Genomic DNA, 26,289 nt, shown 5'->3' on the forward strand with positions numbered 1-26,289 from the left:
ACGGTGTAGCAGGCCCCGAGCCAGGTGCTGGGGGTGTGGCTGGTGGAAGCAGACACAGGAGCTGACATTCAGAAGCCGCTGGTAAAGAGGTTGGCAGAGGGAAGCACAGGGGCCTGTGGGAGCCCAGAGGTGAGCTGATGACCCTTGCGCCCTGCCTGAAGTCATACCTCGCCACTCTCCACCGGCTGTACTCAGTCCAGCAGAGACTTGGAGGCGGCGGCGAGATGAAGAGCACGGGTGTGGGAGCACTGGGTTTGCATACTGGTTTACTGGCTGGGTGACTGGGCAAATCACTTCCCCTCGCTAAGTCTCAGTTTCCTCATATGGATAAGCTGCCAGCTGCTGGCCTAGAGCTTCTCTCAAATTCCTTCCAACTTTAGGCCTCCATCAGGCCCGGGAGGCGTGCCGCTCAGAGCTCCCTTCCAGAGAGAGCGTACAGCAAGGAGTGTCCTTAGCAACAGCCTCCAACTGCAGCCCCTTTGGGATCTACTGCAGGGTCTTGCCGAGGTCACGCTCCCCCTGGCAGCTCTAGTCAATGACTCAGCGCGGTGGGAGAACAAGGGCCTGGCCATTTCTGCCCACTGGGAGTCTCCTCTAACGGGCAGTTTGTGCTCGGGGGCTCCCCACTGGGCTGCTGAGACCCTCAGAGCTGCCCTGTAGTCTGAGGCACTTCCCACCTAATTCTTCCTTCCCTCTCTCCTTTCACAGATGGCAGACCTCCCTCACAGTCTGAGGGAGGCTCCCTAGAGGAGGAGAAACTGGAGTTGGATCTTCCAGGCTGGCCGAGGAGAAAGGCATTCCGTGTAGAGGGTCCAGCACGTGCTGCGGGGGGCCCAGGAGCGAGGAGCCACTGACGAGTTTTCATCTGACCATCGGTGTGGTCAGATGTGAGCTGGGAGGAGTGGGAGGTGGGCTGGAGAGGGCAAGAGGAGAGGTGGGGAGAGCCGGGAGGAGGCTGCGATGATGGCGCCCAGCCTGGGGAGGTGATTATGGGAGCCACAGGGTCAGGGAGCGGTTGGAAAGACGTTTAGATGTTTGAGAGACAGAACTCCAGAGTTGGAAGCATGGGGACCCCAGTAGTTCTAGAATTCCTGTCTCTGAGTCTCCACGACTGACTGGCTTTAGGGAGTGAAGTCTAGGATGACCCCAGGCCCCGGCCTGGGTGACCAGGTGGAGGCTGGGTCTTGTTGCAGAGACGGAGAACGCAGGAGGAAGAGAGGCCTTGGGGAGGAAGCAATGGGTTCAGTTTTGGACATGGTAAGTTTCAGAGGCCTGGGGATCATCCAGAAGGAAGCTGGAAACATGGGTCCGGAATTAGGAGGGCGGTCTGGGCTAGAGGAAGAGTAATTAAAGTCACGGCAGTAGCGGATAGCACCCATGAGACTGAATGACCATTCACAAGTTTTGATGTTTACAGTTGAAGAAAGTGTCATAGGCTATATCATTTGTTCTCAATTCTTCCTTCTCCCATTGCCATGGTCCATGAGGGTAGAGTATGTTTCCTTTCTCTATCGAGTTTGGACTTGGTCTTTGTGACTCACTTTGGCCAATGGAATGTGGGCAGAAGAAATTGTGTGACTGCTCGGAGCCTAGGCCCTACGAGGGATTGTGTGTTTCCATTCGCCCCTCTTAAGTTTCTGCCATCCACCACGAGAAAAGCACGCCCTGGGTAGCCATTGATCCCAGAATGAGAGCATGTGGAGCAGACCTGAGCCTGAGAAACAGCCTGAAGCAGAGCCTTCTCTGCCACCCCAGCCCACCTGCAGACCATGAACAAGAAAAATAAACATTGTTTATAAGCCACTAAGGTTTTGGGGTTGCCTGTTATGCAGCATTATCACTGCAACATCTGACCAATGCACCAAGGTAAGAGAAGTGATCCCAAAAGGTCACATTAGAAGCCATAAATGTGTGAATCTTATTGTTGCTATACATATGAAATCATGTTTAGTAAAACAAGGCAAGTCCACAATGTTACAAACAAGCCTCATTGTGACCGTACAAAAGACATGTTTGTGCACTGGTCAGTACAGGGACACTGGGCAGGTTGTCCGCCAAGCACCTTTTTTCCAAGAATTGCTTCTACTCCCTCCATCCACGTTTGCAAACACAGGTACCATGTTCCTTCACTCTTGACCTCTGTGATGAGGAAGGTCCAGCACCAATCTGGGCCAAGCATGTTGTTTCCAGGAATTTTGGAACTAGGACAGACATAGAAAACTGAGTTTCTCTGGGTGGGTGGACCATAATAATATTAATCTTACGCCCGTTTGATGGCCCTGTTTTTTCCCTCATCCTGAGGCCCGACTGCACCCCTGCCCTGAGAGCTCCGGGCACTGCCCCATATCCCTCCATTGAATTCTCCCTTATGCTGAAACTAGTTCACTCAGGTTTCTGTTTACAGAAACAGAGTCAGAAAAGAACTCTGTGGGAAGCAATAGGGAGCATTTTGAGTTTATGAAATTCTCTTTGGTGAAGTTATTATTAGGATGTGGCATATCTCTGTCCCTCCACTAACTGAACTCTCTCCTCAAGGGCAGAGGACGGGGTCTGGCTGCATTTTTGTCTCTGGCGCCAGCCTCGGGTCTGGTTTGGACTGGGCGCTCAGCAAAGATGCCTTGAATTATCAGAGGAGCCACCATCACTATCACCTTTCCTGTGGGGTCGGCTGGTTGGGGTATTTCTCATTTTCTGCCCTGAAGAACAGTGCCCACGATTGCCTCTTAAGCCCACAACATTAGAGACAAGATGTCTCCCCTCAACTCTCCTCTTCCTTTCCCCTCCCCGGCTGCTCCTGGAGATAAAGGACGCCCCTCTGTTCTTGGGGGAAAACGGCATAGCGAAAAAGAACCCCAGATATCTGAGTCCTGGGTCTACCTCTTCCTAGCTGTGTGACTTTGGGTAATCCACTCAGCATCTGTGCCTGTTTCCTTGTCTATAAGTGGGAATAATAATGGTCCTGACCCCACAGGGCTCTGATGAAGTTTAACAGTAAAATGCTTGTCAACGACAACAAAAAACAACCAACCTGATTCAAAAATGGGCAAAGGAATCCACATTTCTTCAAAGAAGATATACAGATGACCAATAACTACATGAAATGTTGCTCACACTCACTAATCATCAGCGAAACGCAAATCAAAACCACAATGAGATAACATTTCACACCCATTAAAATGGCAATTATCAAAAAACATAAAATGACAAGTGTTGGTGAGGATGTGGAGAAATTGGAACCCTTGTGCATTGTTGGTAGGGATGTAAAATGGTGCAGTTACTGTGGAAAACTCAAAAAATATGGTGATCCCTCAAAAAATTAAAAATAGAACTACCTTATGATCCAGCAATTCCACTTCTGGGATATACCCAAAACAATTAAAAGCAAGGACTCAAATAGATACTTTTACACCCGTGTTCATAATAGCATTATTCACAACAGCCAACGGGTGGCAGCAACCCAAGTGTCCATCAAGAGATGAATGGATAAACAAAATGTATATTCATACAGTGGAATATTATTCAGCCTTAAAAACGAAGGAAATTCTGACACATGCTACGACATGGATGAACCTTGAAGACATTAAGTGAAATAAGCCTGTATGGTTCCACTTATAAGAGGTACCGAGAGTAGACAAATCCATAGAGACAGAAAGTAGAGTGGTGGTTCCCAGGGGCTGGGGGAGGAGGGAATAGAGAGTTATTTAATGGGCAGAGTTGCAGTTTTGCAAGATGAAAAAAGTTCTGGAGAGGGATGGTGGTGGGGGTAGTGCAACACTGTGAATGTATTTAATGCCACTGAACTGTACACTTAAAAATGGTGAGAATGTAAATTTTATAGCATGTATATTTTATGTACAAATTTTTTTAAAAAGAGTGAAATGCTTGGACCAGAGTCTAGTACACGATACACACTCCAGGGCAGACACCAGACCCTTCCAGGGGGGTCTGTGAGGTCCAAACTCTTTTCATAATGACACTAAGGTGACATTGACCTTTTCCACTGGGGTGACGCTTCACAGATGGTGCATAAGCAATGGTGGTACAACCGTGGGTGCCTTAGCATGACTCAGAGCAGCAGCCCCAGACTGTACTAGAGGTCACCATATTCTCTGCTGCGATGGCCCTCACGGTAAAACACTGCCAATATCACTCAAGAAAGTCTTTGATGAAACAATAAAAATTATTCATTTCATTACATATTGATCCTTGAATGCACATCTTTTTAATATTCCGTGTGACACACTGGGAAGTACCATAAGGCACTCGCGTCGAGGACCGAAGCATGACAGTTGTCTCCAGGAAAAACATTTGTGCACTTGTTTGAATTGTGAGCTGAACTAGCCACTTTTTTCATTGAACATCATTTACACTCGAAAGAAATATTAACAGATAAATTATGGTTATGCCTACTTGAGTATCTGGCAGACATTTTCTCAAACACGAATAAAATGAGTCTGTCATTTTAAGGTAAACTAACAGTATTTGTGGCTAATGATAAAATTCAAGCTTTCAAGTGAAAATTAGAATTTTGTAAAACCTGTGTTCACCACTGTGAGCTTGACAGCTTCTCAATAGAGACTTTTTTGATGAGATTGGTGGTGATATTAACAAATTTGACTTTTTTATATTATATAATGAAATTTATTGATATATGAAAGATCTGCATAAGTTGGTGAACCATTTTTTTCTCCCAAATGGCCAATGCCTGCTGCTCCAAAATCATGCATGGGTAAAAGATACCTTCAAAGTGCAAAAGAGACTAATGGATTTTAATGTAACTGAGTAGGAAAATTTCATTGATATGGTTTCAGATTCTAATAGCAACCAACCTTCAAGAAATTTGTCAAGTTCAGATTAGTATTAAAGGAGAATAGCCACAATTATGTGACAAGGCCATTAAAACACCCCTCCCTTTTCTAACTAAATGTCAGTGTCAGCCTGCATTTTCTTTGTAAACTTCAACCAAAAGAGTATATTGAGCCTGGTTAAATGCAGAAGCAGATATGAGAATCCAGCTATTTTTTTTATTAAGCCACGCATTAAAGAAGTTTGTAAACCTATAAAACAATGCCACTCTTCTCACTAATTTTTTGTTTTGGAAAATATAGTTATTTCTCATAAGAATATGTTAACATTTAATAAGACACAGTTATTTTAAATTAATTACTTAAATATTTTTAAATGTCTCAATTTTAACTTCTAGTACTGTAAATACCGATATAAACCAAATAAACAGAAGTTCTTTAGGGTCCTCAATCATTTTTAGGTGTGGAAAAGTGTCCTGAGACCAAAAAGGTTGAGAACCAGCGCTCTAGTGTTAGCGCTGTTATTATTCTGCACCGACCAGTATTAGACAGCAGAGGGCAGCAGAGGCAGTCAAATGACCGCGTTTAATCCACATCACCTTTAAGGGGCCCTATTTTCATCTCCATTTTACTCACGAGGAAGCTGAGACATAAAGACGGGAGGCTGCTGGACCAAGATGTGCATCTGGCTCCCAAGCCCACAGCAGCACGCCACACGGTGTCCTACATCCAACTTTGCCTAGTCCGGGCAAGTGACTGTCATCGCCTCCCGATTACCCCATCCACTCCTCACTCACGCGCTTATCCAGTCCCGCCATCCTTTAAGCCCAGCCAGGCGTTGGATGCTCACCCTGCCCCCGTGCCCTGGACCCCTCGGGGCCCACCCTTGACATCCTTTGGTAATAAATTGGGCCGTAAAGTTTCCCCGGGTGTGCGGGGTGGATGTGGCCCCAGCCCCCACAGTTCCACTATACGTCCATTAACGTCACAGGGCCACTGGGGGCACCGGAAGGCCAGGGAGGGGGAGAGGCAGCAGGGCTGGGGGCCAGCAGGAGGCCCTCCGGATGTTGGTGGGTAGGGCGGAGCCAGGCTGGATCCAAGCCCAACCCACTCCCCCTCTTCACTCCCTCCCCCTCGTTAATGCTCCCAAGCCCTCCAGATAAAGTCCCAACTCAGAGCCCCACCTGATACAGCCTCTACCTGCCCCTCCAGCTCCATCTTCTTTATCAGACACTACTAGTGGGGCTACCCAGTGAGGTAGATGCTATTATCCCCACTTTACAGATGAGGAGACTGAGGCACGGAGTGATGACAGAGCTAGTAACAGCAGAGCCAGAATTCGAACCCAGGCCATGTGGGTCCAGAGTCTATGCTCTAAGTGCTCCATGTGTGACCTCAATTGCTCCCTTCCTGCGTTGTTCTCGTTCCCCCAAACACACCGAACTTCTCACCGATTACCTGCTGTTTCCACTTTCATGCCTTTTTGCTCAATGTCCCCTCTGCCTAGAAGACTCTTCCCTTGGTATCCTGACAAGCTGTCCTCATCCTTAGAGGGCCAACTCAAGTGTCACCTTCCCTGTGAGGCCACCCTTGACCTCGGCCTCCTTCCTCTGCCAACAGGCAGAGTCCTGTGTGTCACAGAGCACTCTGTACACACCTCCACTGCAGACAGCCCTGGCAATGGGGACTCCTGGATATCCAGGGCGGTTCCTCCCTGACTGTCTCACCTCTGGATGCCCAATGTCTGGTCCAGGACTTCGTCCAGCTTGGGAAATGGTGAATGCAGGATGAGCTGGGGGCACAGAGAGAAACCAGACTCCAGCCCTTGCCCTCTAGTGGGACAACTGAACCACAGACAGCCCAAGATCCAGGGGGATCTGAGTCCCAAGAGAGGCACACAGAGCCTGCAGTGTCCCAGGCTCCGATGGATGACACTCTGCTTCCCACTGGTGGAGTCCAGCAGGCTTCTCCCAGGGGTCAGCTTGTGCACTGGGCCTTGAAGGACGGAGAAAATCCCAGTGGCCGAGTGGGGTGCAGGCAGCAGGAGAGCCGGGGAAAGGATTCCGGGCTGGCAGGGGCTGAGGCAGGGAGGCAGGAAAGCAAGACGTACTGTGAGGACCAATGAGCTCAGCTGAGCCTCCCAACCCCACAGCGGGGCTGCAGGAGGGCAGGGCCACCTCTGCCTGACGCTCCATGCTGTCCCCTGCCAGCACCCAGCACAGAGCCTGACATAGTGGGTGTGCTGTGAAGGTTTTAGGAGGCAGATCTCATGGGGTGTGAAGTCATACAATTCGGTGGCCCTGTTTAAGAGAAAGAATGCAAAATTCCTAATATGGATGTAGGCACAAGAGTGAGTGTGTATTCGCAGTGAGAATGGGAAGGAGCTGTACAGCAGAGCTGAAGCTGCAGTAGCTTTGCTGTTAATCCTCTTCTGGTGGGAAGAATATACGGAGGGTGGAAGGTTCTTGGAGCAGGGGCACAGGCTGAGGAGGCTAGCCTGTTCTGTCAGCCCGAGGCCCAGGTTCAGGGCCCGCCTCTGAGCCCTCAATCACCTTCCCAGACAAGCCACCGTGACCATGCCTCTGTCACGCTTCGTGGGCCCCTCAGGGCACAACAAGGCCCAATTCTCCCAGGTCGGGAGACTTCCTCCCCCTGGGATGGTGGCCGGGGGCGAATGTGGGCGTCCGAGAACTGTTTGTTGGTCACATCCTGGTGACCTTGGGCCCTCCTCTCCCGGGCCTCGGGGGTCAGCAGGGTCTGTTCTGAAAGCTGCCTTTTCATCTTGGCATTCTGCTCCTCTGGCCCGCTGAGGAGGCTCTCACGGCAGGGGCGGCCGGAGAATGGCTCTCTGAGAGCCTCATTCATCTCCCAGTCTGAGGTCTTACGAGGGCCATCCGGCACTCTGCTGGGTGGTGGGGGGCGGCGGTGCATTGCCACGGAGGTGCTCCCAGCCCAGGGGGGCCAACTGGACACGAAGTACATAATTACAGAGCCTTCACCCCGAGAGATCCCAGGCCAAAGGCGGACCTCCTGGGGGAGTCCAGGCAGGCTTCTCAGAGGAGGAGACACTTGATTTGTGAGATGGAGCATGCATTCAACAATTATGTGCCGAGCACCTACTCTGTGCCCAGCTCTGTGCTAGGCTCTGAGGGCACAGCCATGAACAGGACAGACGGGCATTTGCCCCAAAGTTCCTTCCCTTCAGTCCAGCAGGGAAGTAGGAATTAACTTAGGAAAGAAGGGGAACATGGTCCTCCAGAGAAGGGGAACAGCAGGAGCAACCACATGGAGGGGAGAGACTACATCCTGCTTGTGGTTTGAGGTTTGGTGCGAGGTTTCCTGAGAGGTTTGGTGCGAGGGGAGAGGGAAGTGATTGGGAGATGAGGCTGGGGGGCGGTTAGCAGAGAGCAATAATGGAGGGGCTGGAACACCAGGCTAGGGACTTAGAACTTGATCATGCTGGCAACTGGGAGCGACTGAAGGTTCTGAGCAGAGGGAGAAGTCACAAGGTTTCTTAGCACCATTACCAAGCTCAACGCATAAGGCAAAATAGCCTCCTACCAGCCCTCCAGCCACAGCCACCTGGAGCCCACTCCCCACCTCCAACCCCTGGGCCTGGCTAAGAGAGCCTCCCTCCCCCGCCTGGACTTCAGCCTCCAGCTCTCCCTCTTTCTTGTTGTTCCAACCAGACTAAGGCTGGTGCACTCTAAAGAGGGGATGCGGCAGAGCCTCTGGGTCCAGGCCTCCCTGGACTCCAGCCCTTCACCATGTAGGCCCCACACCATTTGCCTCTTGTGGGCTTTACATGTTTTCATGCTGTCTGTTCCCTACAAAGCTCTGTCTTTCCCATACCAATGCCTGGCTTCAAAACTTCCCAGGGCGCCCCTCTGACAACCAGTGAGTCCAGACTCAGGGTCTCCAAGGCTGGGGCCTCAGCATAACCCTGCTGAGTTCAGGGGCATGAGCACGACCCCCACAGAGTTCTTCTCCCTTAGACTGAGGTCTGAACTCCCTCCTGTCTGGCCCAGCTTGCCTCTCCACACTCCTCTTCCCATCAGCTCCCCTGTCCTTTCCCTGGGAGCTCCAGCCGCCCTGAACTTCTCTGGGTTCTTCAACAAAGCAATGCTCTCCCTCGCCTCCAGGGTTTTGCCCAGGCTGGCCTCTCTGCCCAGAGCACCGTGCATTCCCTGAGGTTCCCTCCTAACCTAGCTAACCCCTACTTGTGGCCGGAGCTTCTCTGTCACTCCCTCAGGGAAGCCTCCCCTAATCCCCCAGAATCGGCCAGGGGTTCTCAGAAGTGTTCTTTCAGACTCCATGCCTTTGCACATGCTGTTTCCTCTGCCAGGAATACCCCTCCCTCCCTCCTCTGAAGCCTGGCACCTGCCCAGTCCCTGCCAAGCAGCAGCATCTTTATTTCCCTTTTACAGATAAGGAACCAGAAGCTCAGAGAGGTCAAGTCTGTTCAAAGCCACACAGCTTTGCCCTAGGATGCCATAGCCATGAGTGAATAGAATCCTGCGCCAGCAATATGGTCTTCCGACATCACTTAGCTTCTCTGTGCTTTGGTGTCCTCATCAGCGAAATGGGGCACCTCCTGCATACGTTGGTGTAAGGCTCACAGAAAAGCTGTACTGTGTGGCCTCCATTCCTTCACCCCTCAGTCCAATTAGTGGCTTTCACACGGTCCCTACAGCACATTCAACACTCGGTTCATTCATACATCAAAACCCTCCGACGCCTGCTCTGTGCCCTGCCCTGTGCGGGGCGCCGGGGACTCGAGATAAATCTGGCACAGCTCCCGCCCCCAGGCTCTGGGTGGGGCGGGGGGGGGGACTGACGGGAGGGACCTCACGACTCGAGGGGTGTGTGTGTGTCCTCACACACCTCTGCTCTTGACTTCATATTTTTAAAACTGACAACGACGCACCTCCTCCGCAGATGGGCGCTGGGAAAGGGGAAATGTCAAAGAAAGATGCGCACTTTATTTTATAAAACTTATTATCACCGCTTCCTGAAATCTGAATATTTCACAGCATCCGACGCTCACCTCCTCGCGCTGAGCCCTAGAAGCTGGGGAGAGCGAGGAGTACTGTGAGGGCGGCGTCCCACCCCTCCCGGGGGCTCCACTACCCTGGGGAACCCACCTCCATCCTGCTTCTTTCCCTACCCCGCCCCTGTTCCTACCCCAGACTCCCCCACGTCCCTGTCCCCCACAAACCGGTCCCCCTCACCTCTCCCTCCCTCCGGGTCGCCAGGTTACCCGGGCCTCCGCTCCGCTCTTTAAAACCCCCACCGCTCCATTGTCCTCGCTCCCACCGCACTTCTACACGGCCTGCCCCGCCCCCGCCGAGGTGCAGTGCACGTTCCGCCGAGCTCCGCTCTTTTCCCCCTCTCCGATTGGCTCCCGCCACCACACGGCGGGGCCGGGGCGGGGACCTGGAGCGCGCCCCGCCCCTTGCCCGAGGCCCGGCCGAGGGGCGGGGCCTCGGGCTAACTCCGCCCCCTCGGGCGGGGCCGCGCTGGCCTGCGCTCGGGCGCTGGGCGGCGCTGGCTCGGCTCGGCTCGGCTCGGCTCGGCCTCGGGCTGCAGCTCCGGTGGGGGTGGGCGGCGGGGATGACAGCGGCGGTGGCAGCGGCTGCGGCGCGGGGCTGAGCGAGCGGCGAGCGAGCCGGGGAAGAGGAGGAAGTGGAGCTGCGGCCGCGAGCTCCAGAGTCAGCCGCCGCGCCGAGGTCCGCCCGTTTTGCAGAGCGAGCCGAGTCCGGACCTGGGCAGACTTCCCGTCGGGGCCGGCCGCCGCGGCTCCGCGCCTCCCCGCCGGCGCCCTGCCCTGCCCCGCCTGCCCCAGGCCGGTTCCGCGCCGGGACGCTCCCCGCCCCGCGGGCCGGGGCGCCGTGGCCGGGACGCCCCGAGCCGCGACGCTGAGCCAGCGCACCGGGGCGGGACGCTCCTGGCCCGCCACGGGGCCATGGCTGCGGGCTCGTTCCCAGCCTGTCTGTAGTGTGTGTCGGAGCCCCCAGCCCTCCGCCCAGGGTTAACGCAGGGTGCCCCAGCCCCCGGCTGAGTGCAGAGGACCCCGGGCGCCCCCGGCCTCCGGTTCCCCGACACCCGAACCTTCAGCTGCCTCCGACCCGGTGCTTCGGACTTGGGACCGTGCGAGCGCCCAGGAAGCCCAGGCCCGGGTCCAGCGCCCCGTGAGGGGTCCCAGGCAGGCTGGACAGTTGGACTGAACCGGTGTGGGCTGGTGCTGCGAGCCGAAGCCGCCACCTTCCTGCGCCCCAGGCGAGGGGCTCGGCTCCGCAGAGAACACTGGTGGCCCCTCTGCCCCGGCGGCTGGCGAGACCGAGAGCTGCAGGTGAGAGAGCCCCGGATGCCGGCCAGGGGCGGCCTCCCACCCACCCGGGCAGCTCCGGGCCGGCTGCGGGCACGTGCGGGGCACTAGCTGAGGCTGGAACCGGCTAGGAGGCGGCGCGGGGAAGGGAAGGGGGAAGGGAGAAAACCAGCACTTATTGAGCGCCCATTGTGTGTGGGTCTGCGCCCCACCCTTGCGCAAATGGTCCCTCATTTAAGGCTCGCTACTACTCCGTGAGATTAAAGGTGTTGTGTATCGCTATCGGCGCTTACATATGGGGAAACGGAGGCTCAACGGGATTGAGTGACCCTGCTCTTTTCACTCAGGACTGAGACTGGGGAAGAGGGTTAGGGTGGAGAGGGAAAGAAGCAGAGAGTGAAGAGAAAGAGAAAGGAAGTGGATAGCTGCCAGGCAGGAGGGGGTGGGGGGAACGGGTCAAGGTGGGGCCACTGGGGCATCCAAGAGCTGATCCTGAGGCTGGGGAGGTGGCTTCTCCTGGCCTCCTTGCCTTCCACTCCATGGCCATGTCACCTCCCAGGAAAGGTGACCCAGAGTTGAGGGCAGAGGTGGGAAGCTTCCTAGTTCCACAGCTTTTCTCCCTGTGGGCCCAGGAGCAGAGAGCAGCAGCCCCTGGCCCCTGTGTGCCAGACTCCAGGCTCCCTAAGACACTCTGGAGATCCTGAGTCTGCGTATCTGTTGGGGAAACTCAGTGTAGAGGTTCCCAATTGAAAGCCCATCAGAGCTGGAGGAAATGAGGTCCCTCAGCACTCACCCAGCTCACATCTTTCAAATTACTGACGTAGACACTGAGGCTTGGGGGCAATGTGGGGTGGGAGGTGGGGTGGCAGGGTGAGGTTGAGCCAGAAGTACATAGAAAACCTTCCCAAACACCCTTCAAGGTAGCCAGTCTCCCTCCCCAGTTAGCATCTTCTGGGTAGATGGCTGGGGTTTTCCCACCCCTGATGTGAGGTCAGGGTGACCACGTATGAGGCTGTTGTGAGAGACTGTGTGCTCCGTGCTGGGGTCTGAGACAGGCGAGCAGCCATAACCTTTGGCCCAGACTGAAGGTCTGACTTCAGCCTCTCCTGGACAGGGGAAATTGCAAGACACCTCTGATCCAGGAGGGGAGTGGCTTGCACAGGGTGTCAAGGCTGGGACTGCCAGGGCTAGGGGCATAGTCCCAGGTGTCTGGATTCCCAGGCAGGGGCTCCTTTTGCTGCCCCCTCGGGCCTTGCAGGGAGAAGGGTGTTCTGAAAGAGTGCTTGGCGTGGACTTTGTGGGCTCTTGTTCTGGGTGGGCAGGGGGAGGGGACGTGGCCTTGGTCTCAGCCCTGTGGCCTTGGCTGGGACCAGTTAACCCCTGCTGTGCCTAGCTTCCTGGAGTCAAGGGGAAACCACCTTGGAAAGCCCCTGGGAGGTGGAGGAGGGTGAAGAGGTCAGCTGAAGGCTGCAAGCTCAGTCCCCGGTGGAGGAGGTGGGGGAACGGGAAGAGAAGGTGGCAGAGGGGCTTGGGATTCCCCGCCCCCATCTGTGGGGTTTCAGATTCTCATAGTAATCCCTGATCTAAACCAACCTCCTCTTTGATGAGATCATTTCACACCTGTGATCTCATTTCATGGGGTGGTGGAAAGGACCTGGAGTGAGGTAGAACAGGGTTGGGGATCCCTCCAGGACTCTTGGGGGCATCCGTGGCTCCAAGCCTCACCTGTAAAATGGGGTCAAGGCAGGCTGTGCGTTACCTGCTTAGATTAACGGGGCCGTCACATCTGGCAAAGCGTCCAGGTCTAAAGAGTGTTTTGTGTTTGCCAAGACTGGGCTTGGTACTAATGGCACCTTGTGTGGGAAACTGAGGCTCAGAGAAGTGGAACCAGTTGCCCAGGGCCTTCGAGTTTGCTTCAGGAACTGAGTGCTGACTGCATACCAGGTGCCCTGGGAGTTACCCAAATAGCAAAGGAGTGGACTGACTAGCATGAGATTGGGTGGGCTAGGCGGCAGCCTGGAACAGCCACAGTGGTAAGTCAGACAGACCAGGCGCGTGGATCTGCTCTGCCTCCCACTGGCCAGATGGCACTGGGCGAATCACGTCACTCCTCGGAGCCCCAGTTTCTCTGTAAGTTAGAATTCCTCCCTTACAAGGTTGTCGTGAGGATTAATGGGATATAAATATACAGCACTTGGCCAAATATCTATTTCCTTTCCTATAAGGAAAGGAAGCTTGAATTTTGACGGGATGGTCAGGGAAAATTCTCAGACTTGCCTCTGATTAGAATGCAGGCTACCGTTGCACGCTCACAGACCTGGGTGTACTCAGCTGGGACTCCTGTGTGGGTCAGGCTCCTCTGTGCCTCCTCCCTGGTCCCACAGCCCTCTAGAATCTACTCGGGGACCCTGGCAAGGGTTTCTGGATTCTGAGCCCCTACCCCAGGGCTGTTGGCTTCCTGTGGGTTGGGGGAGCTGGTGTACATTCCCTCTGGCCCGTTGTCTGGTTTCCTTAGGCACAAAGGTGCAGTGAATAATTTATGGCTCCCCTCACGCTGGGAGGCAGGCTCAGGGAAATTGCTCTGGGCTCAGCTGAGCTTCTGAACCCCACCAGAGGAGGCAGGCGGTGCCTGTCAGTGCTGTGAAAAGTCGTGGATGTGGGGAGGAGGGGGGACAGGACAAGACGAAAGTGACCTGTAATCAGCCCTGGCTCTCTCCTGTTGGGGGGCAAGGTGGACCCACAGGACACAATGGAAACTAAGCTAGGTGAGCTAGGATCAAGCTATGGGTCTCTGATTCCAGATGGGTGGTGAGGGGTGGCAGAGAGAGGCCCCTGAGGACTGGAGTAACTGGGAAGGCTTCATCGAGGAGGTGTCTGGGCTGGGGCTGGGGGCAACTTGCTGTAGAGAGTAGGGGTCCTGACATTGGCTCAAGGTTGAATCCTGGCTGTGACAGTAAGCAAGACACCTGACCCTGCCAGGCCTGTTTGCTCCTCTGTAGATTGAGGGTAGTTATGGGTGACCGTGAGATCACATATGTAAAGCACGTGACATGATAGGTACTTAGTGAAAGGGTACTTTGCTGTGAACATGAGCCATGGGGTGGGCTAGTGGTGGAGGAGGTGGGATGGTGGAGTAAGCAGAGAAGGAGGACAACTCTGGGGTAATGATGCTGGGGTTTGTGGGGTCAGTGAGGGATGTGGAGAAGAGGAGTGGGTGACCAGATGGTAGAGGGCCTTGAATGTCACACAGAATTCACCTTTCCTAAGGCATCATGGAGTCCCCATTCAGAACCCTCTGTGGCTCCTTCCTGCCTGTAAGATGAAGACCAGGCCCCTTTGTTGTGCATTCAGGGCCTTGCCCACCGTAGCCACTGCATGGATGCCTGGCTCAGGGCTCATCACTGTCTCCTAAACACACCATTTGTGGCCCCATCGCTGCCCCTTTGCCTGTGGGGTTCCCCCTGTCAGAACCACCATCCCTGCCTCTTCTCTGCTCGCCTCCCCATCTGTGAGGCCCAACGCCGGTTATAAATTCCCCTAGAAACATTCCTGGATTACCCAACCCTCTGGTCACACCCCCTCTGAGTCTTTAACACATCATAGTAATAGATAATACCTACCACTGCATCACATTTTACAGTTTGTAGAATGCATCCAAATACTCATTAATATGATGATATTAGCAATAGCTAAAGCTTCGGGTACTTACTACAAGCCAGACACTGCTAAGCACTTTACAGACCCTCTCATTCCCAACTCTGGGAGGTAACTACTGTCATCCTCCAGAAACTGGGCTCAGAGAGGTGCCTTGTCTTCCTCAAGGTGACACAGCTAGACAATGGGGAGAGAGGAGTCAAACCGGTGCTCCTACCTGCCCCTGAACAGACAGCTTGACAGCTTTTAGATGTCCTGTCTCCTCAACTCCGCCCAAGTACCTCGAGAGCATCCTTCGCATGTAAAAAGCCTGGAAATGAGCCTTCTTCTCAAGGCTGAGGGAGGGCGGTGCTGGGGAGCGTGGGGTCCAGGAAGGACCGCTTGGCCAGGCATCCAGGGCCCTGGGCTCTACACTGGCTGGCTGTGTGGCTGGGGGTGAATCGGCCCCTCTCTGTGGTCCTGTTTTCCTGTGTCTACAGTGGGTGGGGTGGCGTCTGAGCTCCCCCTTTCTGCAGTGTCCTTTGTGACCCTGGAAGGTGGAGGAGGAGACCACAGCAGCAGAGCCAGAGGATGTGGTGTGGCAGGCAGCTGTGATTTTTGGCCTGGCCGCCGTCTGGGCCAGCAGGCTCTGTAGTTAGCTGCTGCCTCCCCCGAAGGAGGGTGGCGGCCTGGGCTGCTGGCAGCATGGTCATTAGCTGGGCAGAGGAGACCCTATGATTGGGAGTCGGCTGGGCCAGGCCAGATTGGCAGAGCCGGAGGCAGACTGGCTCGGCCACGGTGGGGTCATTGGCAGGGCAGCGGGCAGGGCAGCCGCCTCTTCTCCCTCCGCAGCCTCCAGGGTGGTGGCAAGCACCCCCTGGGCACCAGAGCTCTGTAGGCCAAGGCTTGTTCTTCCTCCTGTTGTGGTGGTCGTGGGAGGGGAGCAGTAAGGAGTCTACTTAGGCCCAAAGATGCCTCTTCCTAGAAGCTTCCAGGACCCCTCCCAAGCAGGTGGAATCTAGCCTTCCTCCTCTGCAGATCCACAGCCCTTGCTCACTCACTGACTGTGGTCTGTGGAGTGGGGTTGTATGGGTCTGCTTCCCTTGCCAGCTCGTCAGGACTAGATTCTCTTCACCCCAGTCCCCCCCTCCTCACAGAGTGCCTGGCACAAAGTGGCAACCACCCCGCCATCAGGGGAGACAGTGCGAGCTGCCCCTTGGGCTAGTTGCTCAACCTTTGTTCCTCTGTTTCCTTCCCTGTAGAATGGGGCTGATAATAACAGTTGCGGAGGTTAAACAAGATGACAGGAGCGAGGTGCTTGGCCAGGCCTGGCACGCAGGCAGGTGCTCCGTCAGCCTGAGTCCACTTGCCCATCCCCGTGGGAGCCTCCTGAACGAGTGACTCAGTAGGAAGCTGATTGAAGAGTTAAGCCGGTGGTGGCAGGAGGAAAGGTGTGCTGGGTGACAGGGAGGACTTCCCGGGGGAGGACACTTTGCTGCCTGGGGAGGACTCTGGGTCAGATGGGATTTGCTGGGCTACGATTCCCACTGCCTTCCCGGTGAGCAAGCAGCTGTCAGGTGTGGAGGGCCCAGAGCTAAGTTCAGGGCAGGGAGCAGGACTGGGATGTCCAGGGGCCTGGTTCTCCCCAGGCCTTAGCAGCAGGAATGACCCAGCTGGGAGGAGCCGTCAGGTTCTAGGGATCTGTGCTGTTCAGAGGGAGTCCTTCCTGAAGGGGAAGCACCGTTCATTTGGTCTCCCTCTCCCTTTCTCTTTCACACACACATCCACAACGTAACATGATTAGAGATTTTGGTCTGTGGGGGAAAGAGACATTCAACAAGTAGACATACAGACACAAAACTTCCAGATTGTGGAGAGCGAGCCCCTGAGGTGGGGGCCGTCCCATCCATGTCTGTGGATGGGGGTATAGGGTGATGCTCAGATGTCAGCCGAGTGCACGCACTCACTAGCCGTGTGACTTGGGCAAGTGATTTAACCTCTCTGGGCCTCAGTTTCCCTATCTGTAAAATGTAGCAATTATAGCACCTACTTTATAAGGTTGTGTTGAGGATTAAATGAATTATATGTGTAAAGCGCTCAGAAGAATGCCCAGCACGTAATAAGCTGTGAATGCAGGTTAGCTGTTGTTAGCTGTATCTCCAGCACCTAGCAGAGCGTCTAACAGAGAACAGGTGGTTGGGGAGTATGGAATGAATCCCAGGCAAAGGGCAGCTGCTCTGTGCAATGAATGAATGAACAGCCTGGCCTGGGATGGGAGGGCACAGAAGCAATGACAACACAGAGTGTGACAGAATGTGGCAGTGAAGGCCAGGGGTTGGGATTGTCCAGTGTTGGGCGGGGAGGGAGTCAGGAGCTGGTGCTCCCAGAGCTGAGTTTGAAAGTGTCATTTAACACACACGCGTGCACACATGTGCACACAGGCACCCTGGCACCACGATGAGGTCAGCACCAGGAATGGGTTCAGAAGGGAGTGGCTCCTGGCCCAGGGTAGCTGGCTGGGGGTAGAGCTCGGGCAGACCCCAGTTCTGCTGAACTCCACGGGCCGCCCTCTTCCCACCACCCCTCACTGTCTCGCCATCTGTGATGTTCTCCTTTGAGGGCACAAGGGAGGCAAGAAGGCAGGTGGGGAGGAAGTATGAGCTGAGGTCTGAGAGTCCCAGCTCTTCCCAGGCCTGGGATCAAATCTCCTCCCGAGAAGAATAAACAGGCCCTGCTAGGAGTTCTTGTATCTTCTTGCTCCCAAGGCACGCCCACTGGAGAGGTGGTCTTCCAGCATTAATCCTGCAGCTGTTTAGGTTTTGAATGAATGCACTCTGAAAAAAAGATGCCGTGAAGAATTCCTCTCACCCTCCCACCCAGGAGGCTCAAAGGGAAGTTTTCTTCTGCTGACAAGGGAACCAGGATCCCCCAAGTGTCTTAAAGGAGTTCATCCCAGAGAAACCCTGAAGTCAGGGTCCCTTATGCTGCCTGCACTCGTGGCTGGCTGTGGGGCCTTGAGGACACGACCTTGTCCCTTATAAATTGCCCATTTTTTGCCCCTCTTGTGAAATGGGGTCAGAGTAATAAAGTCCTTCTCTCCGTCCAGAGGTGTAGAGTGGGGAGCTTGTGAGGTGGGGGAGGTGTGAGTGGGCATCTGGGCCCATGGCTCTCAAACTTTGCTGCACACATGAGAATCATCTAGGAGCTTAAAAGTCCTGCCTAGGCCCCACCCTGCAAGCTGGGGCAAGACCTGGGTATCGGTAGTTTTTAAAGCCCCCTAGGTGATGTCAACGTGGAACCAAGACTGAGAACTACCGGGCGGCCCTCTGCGGCATGCCCCCTATAGCATCCCCAGGCCGAGACCTGCACATCCCCATGACAAGGAGCTCATCGCTTCCAGGCTGCTCCCTCCTCTGTGGTGCTGCTCTCCCTGGGACCTCCCTGCCTGGAGAAACCGGGAAATGGAAGGACTTTTGCAATTCGATAAACTGGATTCTAACACTCCTCTGCTCCCTGCTTGGGTGTCTTCTCTGAGCCTTGGTGTCCTCATCTGAAAATAGAAATAACAATAATCTATCTCTGAAACGGCCGTAGAGACCAAATGAGGACATACATGGTAAGCACCAGTGCAGTGCCTGACACGCCAGCAGCGTGCAGCAGAAGGTCACAGACAGTGGCAGAGCCGGGCTGGACTCGGACCCTGGACTCCCCTGCAGTGCTCTTCCTACTGCCTCTGAGATGGGGGCTGGTGGGGGAGGGATCAACACCCAGTCTTGGGGCCCTTCCCTGTCCCACTTCTCTCTAAGAGATAAGACAAGGCAGCAAGCATTTTGTTTTGCTCGGTTTTGTTTTAATGGCCAGAGCAGCAGGCTGTCCTCAACAATGAAGCCTTGTCTGAATCTGCTTGTTTTTCCAACCCGGACACCCAACAGCACCGCCTCCTTGGGGTCCCCGTCCCACCTGGGAGAACTGAAGAATGCCAGAGGTGTTTTTTCATCTAGGGGAGTGTCCTGGGAGACATCGGAGGCCTCTCTCTGGCCCTCTGCCATGACTGACCCCACTTAAGTCAGCTGCCTCTGTTGGAAGTCAGTTCAATAAAATTATTTCACAGTAGCTATCAGGATGGGTTTTGGAGGCAGAAAAACTTGCATTTGACTCCTTCCTGGCTTTGTCGCTTATTGGCAATATGACCCTGGGCGAGTCATTTCAGCTTTTTGAGCACCAGTTTTCTCTTCTGTAAAATGCATAAATAGGATATGCTTCCTTGGGTTGTTCTGAGAAGCAAATGAAGTGCTGGGTGTGTAAGGCTCAGTGCCTACCATATAGTGAGCACTCAGAAACTGACTGTGATTGTCCTCATTAGGAGCTGAACTCTGCCCTCTGCCCTCCGCCCCTCCCTTCTCTGGCCTGGTCCTGCCGCCTGCTCCCAGCCTGCTCCACGTGCTGGGCCAGCCAAGGCTGAGACAGTGGAGGCCTGCACACTTAGTAATGGGCGCCTGGGCAAACTGCTGTTCTGTACCCATTTGTTCCAGGCGTCGAGGAGTCTCTGAGAGCTGTTTGAGGGAGACTGTAGAAAGGGGGTTGTTGGTAGTCATGCCTGGTCTCCTCTGCTCTGCCCAGGCCAGAGAGGCTGTATCAGCCCAGGTGGACTGCCCAGACAACAGGGGCGTGGCACAGCAACGACGCGGAGTGCAGCCCGGGGCCAGCAGCCGCTTGGAGCAGTGGCCGCCCGGGGCTGAAGTTGCAAGGGGAGAAAGTGGTCAGCTCTATGGACAGGGGCTGGGGCCTGTAGTAGTCAACCCAGGAGACCTAGGATTCCTTCCTCCAGTCCCCCACTGGGGCTTCCCGCTGGGCGAACCTCCCCGGAAGCCAGTGGCAAGGAGCCCAATGCAGTCCGCTGAGATCAGCCTCCTGGGCCCCAAGCAGAGTGGAGAGGGGGCCTGGAGGGGCAAACGGAAGGCGTTCCTCACTCCGTCAGTCAAAAGCCATGGAGTCCATTGGACTCACCCTCCTTCGGATGCAGTTTAAGGATCCTCTGTTGTTACTTGAGGATACCCCTTATGAAGGGGGTCTTAGCCCCCGCCTGGAAGATGAACCAAAGCTTTCCAACTGCCTCAGGCCTCTCAGGGAGAGGCGTTCTGGGGGTCCCCATCTGTCCATCTCTGCCTCACCAGAGTTCCCTTAGCACCCCTTCAAGATTGGTGCCCACGCCCTGCCCACTGTGCCCACCACTACGTCCAGCTCCCCCCACACTGGTCCTCAGAGGACCTGGCTCTGACTTTTCTCCAGCCTGATCACCTGAACAACCTTCAGTGTGCCTCTGTCCCTCTTTGTCAGACAGTGTGGGGTAGTGGTTAGAACACAGGCTCTGAGACCAGACTTTCTCCTGAAATCCTGACTCTGCCATAACATGGTTGGGTAACTCTACAACGTGCCTCTTCATCTCTCTGTGCCGTGGTTCTGCATCTTTGAAATGGGGTAACAGAGCATCCTGCAGAGCGTTGTTGTGAAGATGAAATGGGTGAATCAGTGTGAAGTGCTCAGGATGATGCCTGGCGGGCCGGAAGTGCCCAGTAAATGACAGCCTTTACCATCGTCCCAAATAATATGGTGCGGCCAGACCATTAGTGAGGGGACAGGGACTGTCACTGCCCTCAGTCTAGACTGCCCCAGTGCCCATGCTATGGCAGTTCCCCGCAGCCTGGCCACGTTGTGGACGCTTGCCTGTCAGCTGTCCACCCCCCTCCCCCAGCCCTCTCCTGTGAAAAGTGGCCTCTCATTCCATCAAGCCTCAGTTTCCCCATCTGTGAAAGAAAGCAGTTGACTAGATGTCTCCAAGTTCTGCCCCCTGGTCTGTGCTGGGAGCTGGGAGGAAGAGGACTCAGGTTGTTCCTGCCCTGGAGGAGCCCTCGAGGTTGGGGTGGAGGGGAGTGGTCAGGGCACAGTCCAGTTCTGTTCCTCGTGGGGCAGGCTGGGTAGCCAGGAGCCGGAGACATGTGAGAACAGGAGCCCAGAGGAGAATGAGAGAAATCAGGGAGGCTCTGTGGAGAAGGGGCATTTGAAAGGAGTCTTGAAGGTAGGCTAGGACCTCCACTGGTCCACACTGGATGGGCAAGGCATCCTCAGAAGGGGGAAGGGTAAGCATAAGGCAAGGAGGCGTGGTCTTGGGGCTGCAGGAGGTGTGCGGGCATGCAACGGGATGGCGAGCAGAGCAGAGCACACAGCAGGGACTCACAGGTAGAGCCATATGTGGGGAGAACGTTCGGCTTCTGGGATCAGGCAGACCTGGGTTTGGATACTGGCTCAGTTTCTTGTTGGTTCTCTGTGGGCAGGTGGCTTGGCTTCTCTGACCCTCTGTTTCCCCATCTGTGGAATGGGGGCAAGCCCTTACAGGGCTGGGCAGTTATGTGCAAGTGCTGAGTGTGGCTCGAGGAGTCAGGCTGCCCCTTGACCCTGTGGCTGCAGAGAAATCAGGGACCCAAGGGGCCTACCTTGGTCCATGCCTCCTCCCCCAAATCAGGCTGCAGGTGGCTTCTGGGGTGGCCTTGCTAGGGACGGCCTTATCTCCAGAGTGGGGCAATGGTCACAGGTAGGCTGGTGTCAGGTGAGCTCAGGTGCATGGAGCAGTGGCCCCAGCCCAGAGCTGGCCCGTGTGTAGCCACTTGACATGCTCTCCTTAGAGCTGGACAGCCATTGGTGGCTCCAGGGGGCAGCCCTGGGCCCACATCAGCCTCTGACCCCCAGAAAGGGCCATCCACCGTGAGCTTAGGTGGCTCCTGGGAGCCTGTGAAAACCAGGTAAGGGGAGTATGGGGCCAGGCAGGCCTGGAATAGGCCATGTAGGGAGTGCTGGCCTATACAGTCCCTGTGATGGGTGCCTGGCTGTGGGATGTGGGGAGAGCATGGCATTCCTGCCAAGCAGGGAGCCAGAGGCACGGTCAGACAGAAGGTGTGTTGGGGCACATTGCATGGAAAGCACCTCAGAGGCCCCCAGGGCGTGGTGTCTTGGGGGCAGATATGCAGGCCTGGAACGCAGTGCCCTTTCGTTGTAGCTGGCCGCCACGGAGCACCCCGTCTCCCCCTAATAAGAGTGCTCGTGGCATCTCCAACAGCTCACCGTGGGCAGACTGAGTCCATCCTCTATACAAATGTGCCCCATCAGTCCCTGCAGTGAGTGAGGCAGGGAATGGAGCAACTGGGTGTTGGTTTCACCTTGCGGCTTGGGGGCCCAGCTGTCAGTGGCCAGCGCTCCTGACCGGCGTGGAATGCGGGCAGGTGCATCATCTTGACCGTTCACGCTGTGCTTGACCCATCTCCAAAAGACATGACTCTGGGGCGGTGGAGAGAGCCCTGTGCCGGGCCTAGAAGGCCTGGGTCCTGGCACCCACTTGACCTCTGTCTTGCTGTGTGGCCTGCAGCCAGTTAGCAACCTCTCTGGGCCACAGTAGGCCTGGTGGATGTCTGTGCCCCAGGCCCAGGTCTTTCCAGTGAAGATGTGTACAGTTCTGCCTGAAGACTCTTTTCCTGTGTCTCCCCGATCTGGGCTGCAGCCAGCCGGGGAAGCCGGCAGAGTAGGGTCCTGCTGGTGGCTGGTGGTAGTAGGGGCTGAGTCCACCTCTCAGACCAGGGCTCCCAAGGACAGGCAGTGAGTTCAAGATTAGATGGGGGATTCCTGGTGGGTCGGGCAGCTCCTTCCTCCTCAGACCAGGGATTTTGAGAGCCTGGATCTCCTCCTACCCTCTAGCTGAACTCATCCATCTAGAGGTCATTACGCTTGTTGAGTCCCTCCCTGGAGCAGATCCTTTCCCACGTGAGGTCTGCTGTAGTCCCTCATTTTGTGGGAGGGACACCCGAGGCTCAGAGATGAGACGCTGGCCTGAGGTGGGGAGTAGTGGGGGAGCCTGGAGCCCTCGATCCCACAGGGTCCCCATGGCCCCCGGGCTGGGCTGTGCCCTCTAGGTTCTCAGCAGGGGTGGAGCACAGGAGAGCCAGGTGGTTTCCTGTGTGGGAGGGGGCCCATGGGCTGGGGTGGGGGCTCCTGGGACTGCCGAGTCCTTCTCCCTGGGAAGAAGTTGGCCAAGGAATGCAGGAGGGGGGTGGATCAGGGACCCAGGAGTTCCGGGCTTTGGCCCGTTCTGAGTGCCCCTGTGAATGTCAGCATTTGGTTTCATGAAGGAATCCAGATATTTCTTGTTGGCTTTGGACACATAATGGTTTACCTTTACAGAACGCTTTGATATCTACCATGTCACCGGATCCTCACTGCAATCGTGCCAGGCAGTGTGGGGCTTGTTCGGGAGGGCGGGACGGGGTGAGCTCTGGAATCAGAAGACCTGGGTTTCCATTCTGGCTCCCACCAACTTGTTCTCCCCAGGGGAACGAGGCCCCAGCGGATCCTCAATGTGCTCCTCTGGGAAGGGGACAGGCATTCCTTCTGTTCCCTATCCCCTTTAAAAACAAGCCTTTCATAGTTTTGTTTGGAAACCTGTGTGAAGAGGATTGATCCCTTCCTCTCCCTGCGCAACGCCGATGGGGTTAACCTCTCGGGTCTGGGCCCTGTGAGCGCTGGCTCTTTGCTGGTAGTGGAGGCCGGCTGCCGCAGCACCCGCAACCCTGGTCTGCTGTGTTCAGCAGTAGTTTCTGCCTTTGCAGGTTTCAGGCTCCTCTCACCCGGACCCTTCATTCTGCTGCCCACAGACCCGCCTCCAGTGGCCCTGCACTTCTTTCTTCTCCCCTTTTGCTTCCGCGCGCTTGCGTGTGTGTGTGTGTGTGTGTGTGTGTGTGTGTGTGTCCTTCCTAATTTGCTGCTGCTTCCAACTGGGGACAGAGAAATGGGACAATTGAGCTTATTAGAATAGATTCATTCAGACCCGTTCAACCAGCCATTGTTGATCCTGAGTCTGGCTGGGGATTCATTCCAGTCAGCCATCCATCCATCCATCCATCCATCCATCCATCCATCCGTCCATCCATCCATCTATCCATCCATCCATCATCTGTCCTGACTGAGGACTTCTGCAGTGGCTTGTGATCATTCAAGACATGACCCCCCCTTCTGGCAGTGCACGCAGGGACGTGATGATGTCCATAGCGAGTGCTGCTACAGGACTGCAGTGTATAACCCGCCTCTGCTTGCATTACCCCACCGAATCTTCACAGCAACCCTGAGAATAGCATTGTCCCCGTTTTGCTGAGGACTAAAGCAAAGCTCAGCGGGACGAGGTCCCCTGCCCAGTGGCCAGCAGTGAGCACAGAATTGCAATTGGAACTCAGGTCTCCAGCCTGGCCTGTTACCTGTTCACTCTTCTGTGCTCCTTTTGCAAGCTGTATGATGGCCCGTTCATTTTCTGCTTCTGTCACAAAGGATTGGTGTTGGTGGCTTAGGTCAGCCATCTGCCTCTATAAAATGGTCAACGCAAGGAAGCGTGGCCTTGGCTGGGTGCAGCCACAAGTGCTCTTTAGCCCACATACCTTGTCCCACAGTGGACCTGCACACACCATCTCATTCACACTTCCCAAAATGTGCTCTGAGGAGCCCTAGTTCCCTGTGATGGTAACAGGTCCTCGGACACATGGGCCTATGAATTTGGGAAATGCTAGGTCACGAGAATCAGAGCAGGAATTCTCAGGGTCTTTAATGTGTTGGTGTGAATTAGGGATCCCCCACAGGTGGCATGGGTGCGGCCAGCCTCTCCCAGGCTTGCTTGAACATGCAAGTCCTTTGTCACAGAGCCAGGTCTGGGACTAATAGTCTAGCGACAGCACTCTGGGAAAAGCTGATCAGCAAACCCACACTCGCCCCTCTTGAACGCCGAAGCCTCCAGCTAGGGCTTGTTCCTTGCCCAGGGCTGTTATGAGAGAGGATCACAGGGAGCATTTTTAGCCCGAGGAAAGAACTGGTAATAATGGTGGAGTTTCAGGCAGCAGTGGGAAGTGGAAGGTGGAGATATTTTTCTTCTTTCATCCACCAAGCGAACGTATCTCAGACATCAACTGTGTGCCAGGCACAGAGCCAGCTTTTGGAAATGCCGACGAGCGTCTAAGAACCTTCCATTTCATTTACCCGTGCCCACTAAGGGTTTTTAAAGAAAGAAAAATACAAGCCTTAAAAGGAAGAAGTGATTTTTGAATTGTTCTGGGTCTTCATGGTAGGTGGGTGTGTGACACGTTTACTCAATTCATGTGAGCTTTGGTCCCAGGTCCTCAGGGATGTGAATGAGACGGGTCCAGGAACATCACCCCAGGCAGGGTGCGGATGCTGTAAGGGAGGTCAGGAGTGTGGGGAGGCTCAGAGGAGGGAGCGCTTCCCCTGGGATCCAGCAGCCTAGCTGGGGGCGGGGGACCTTGAGGAGGCTCTGAGGAGGAGCAGAGGGTACTGTGGGGGGCAGGCAGACTCTGGCCAACTGGGAAGGGCGTTCCTGGAAGAGTAACAGCCGCAGCAAAGGTATAGGGGGGCAACAGGTGGGTTCCACCTCAGGAGCCGGGGTGATGGGGGCAGAGGGAGGAAAGCAAGGAGGGGGCGTGTGGTTGGGAATGGGGTGGAGAAGCTGGCTGGGGCAGTCACCAGGGTCTAGACACGAGCTGAGTGGGTGCCCACCCAACTGGGAGCACCTTGAGGGCCAGACCACAACACATTCGTCGCAGTGTCCCAGCACCTGGCTGGTGCCCAGTAGGTTTGTGGACTGACAGGACTCATAACACCATGAGACCTTGGACAAGTCCTTCCCCTCTCTGGACCTTGAGTTGCTCATGGGCACGGTCAGACAAGGTCACCTAGCATGTCCCTTCCAGCTCCGAAGGGCTTTTAGGAATTCTTGGCATGTGTGCAGGGGAAGACGAGACCGGTTCTCCCCCAGTCTCGAGGTCCATGGGCTGCCCCAGCTGGGCAGGAGTCAGAGGCTCCCTGGGTCGGGGGCAGCCCGTTTGCTGGGGCAGAGGTCAGGCTGGCTCTGCTGGTAGAATTTGCTCCTCGTTCTCTCTTCCTTCAGCAGTTGGCCGCTGAGCTCGGGACGAAGTGCCCTGGTGTCCTCACTGATGGCTCTTCCAAGTCCCCAGACCGTGATTTGGGGAGAAGGGGAATTGAGCCAGGCTGGGGTTGAGGGTCGTGTACATGAAACAGCTTGGTGCAGGGTAGGAAGTTCTACTTCTTCCTTCTATGCGAAAATGGGTAAGTTACTTAACCTCTGGGCCTCGATATTCTCATCTGTAAAATGGGAACAGCAGTAACTCCACACTGGGCTTTTATGAAGATTCAATGAGATAAAGTTTGTGAAAGCGTACAGTAAACTGACTTACCCCACACACATGTAAACAGTTCTTATTGTTAGTAACATTTATTTGTCCAATTTCCATAATCCCCCAGGCCTCTGGCCACTCACCCCTTTCCCAGAGGTGCTCCCTGCGGGTCACTCACTGTTCTCAGGGCAGGCTTCTCCTCTGGGTACTCTATCTAGGCCAAAGCAGTGGGAGCCCATGCATTATGTACAAGTCGCACACACTGGCCGGGGCTGTTTGTGCTTCTGTG

At 55.1% G+C, this 26,289-nt stretch overlaps 1 protein-coding gene across 3 annotated transcripts in view; it reads left to right on the forward strand.

The window, feature by feature from the left end:
- The first annotated feature begins 10,885 nt into the window (after window positions 1-10,885).
- Window positions 10,886-26,289, forward strand: part of GDPD5 (glycerophosphodiester phosphodiesterase domain containing 5) — an 85,830-nt gene continuing 70,426 nt past the window's right edge. For all 3 annotated transcript variants that reach the window (XM_058545588.1, XM_058545587.1, XM_058545591.1), the window contains exon 1: window positions 10,886-11,157. The gene's annotated coding sequence lies outside the window, so the exon portion shown is untranslated. The remainder of the gene's footprint in view (window positions 11,158-26,289) is intronic.

Source organism: Diceros bicornis, chromosome 7, assembly GCF_020826845.1.
Source record: "Diceros bicornis minor isolate mBicDic1 chromosome 7, mDicBic1.mat.cur, whole genome shotgun sequence".
Classification (NCBI taxonomy): domain Eukaryota; kingdom Metazoa; phylum Chordata; class Mammalia; order Perissodactyla; family Rhinocerotidae; genus Diceros; species Diceros bicornis.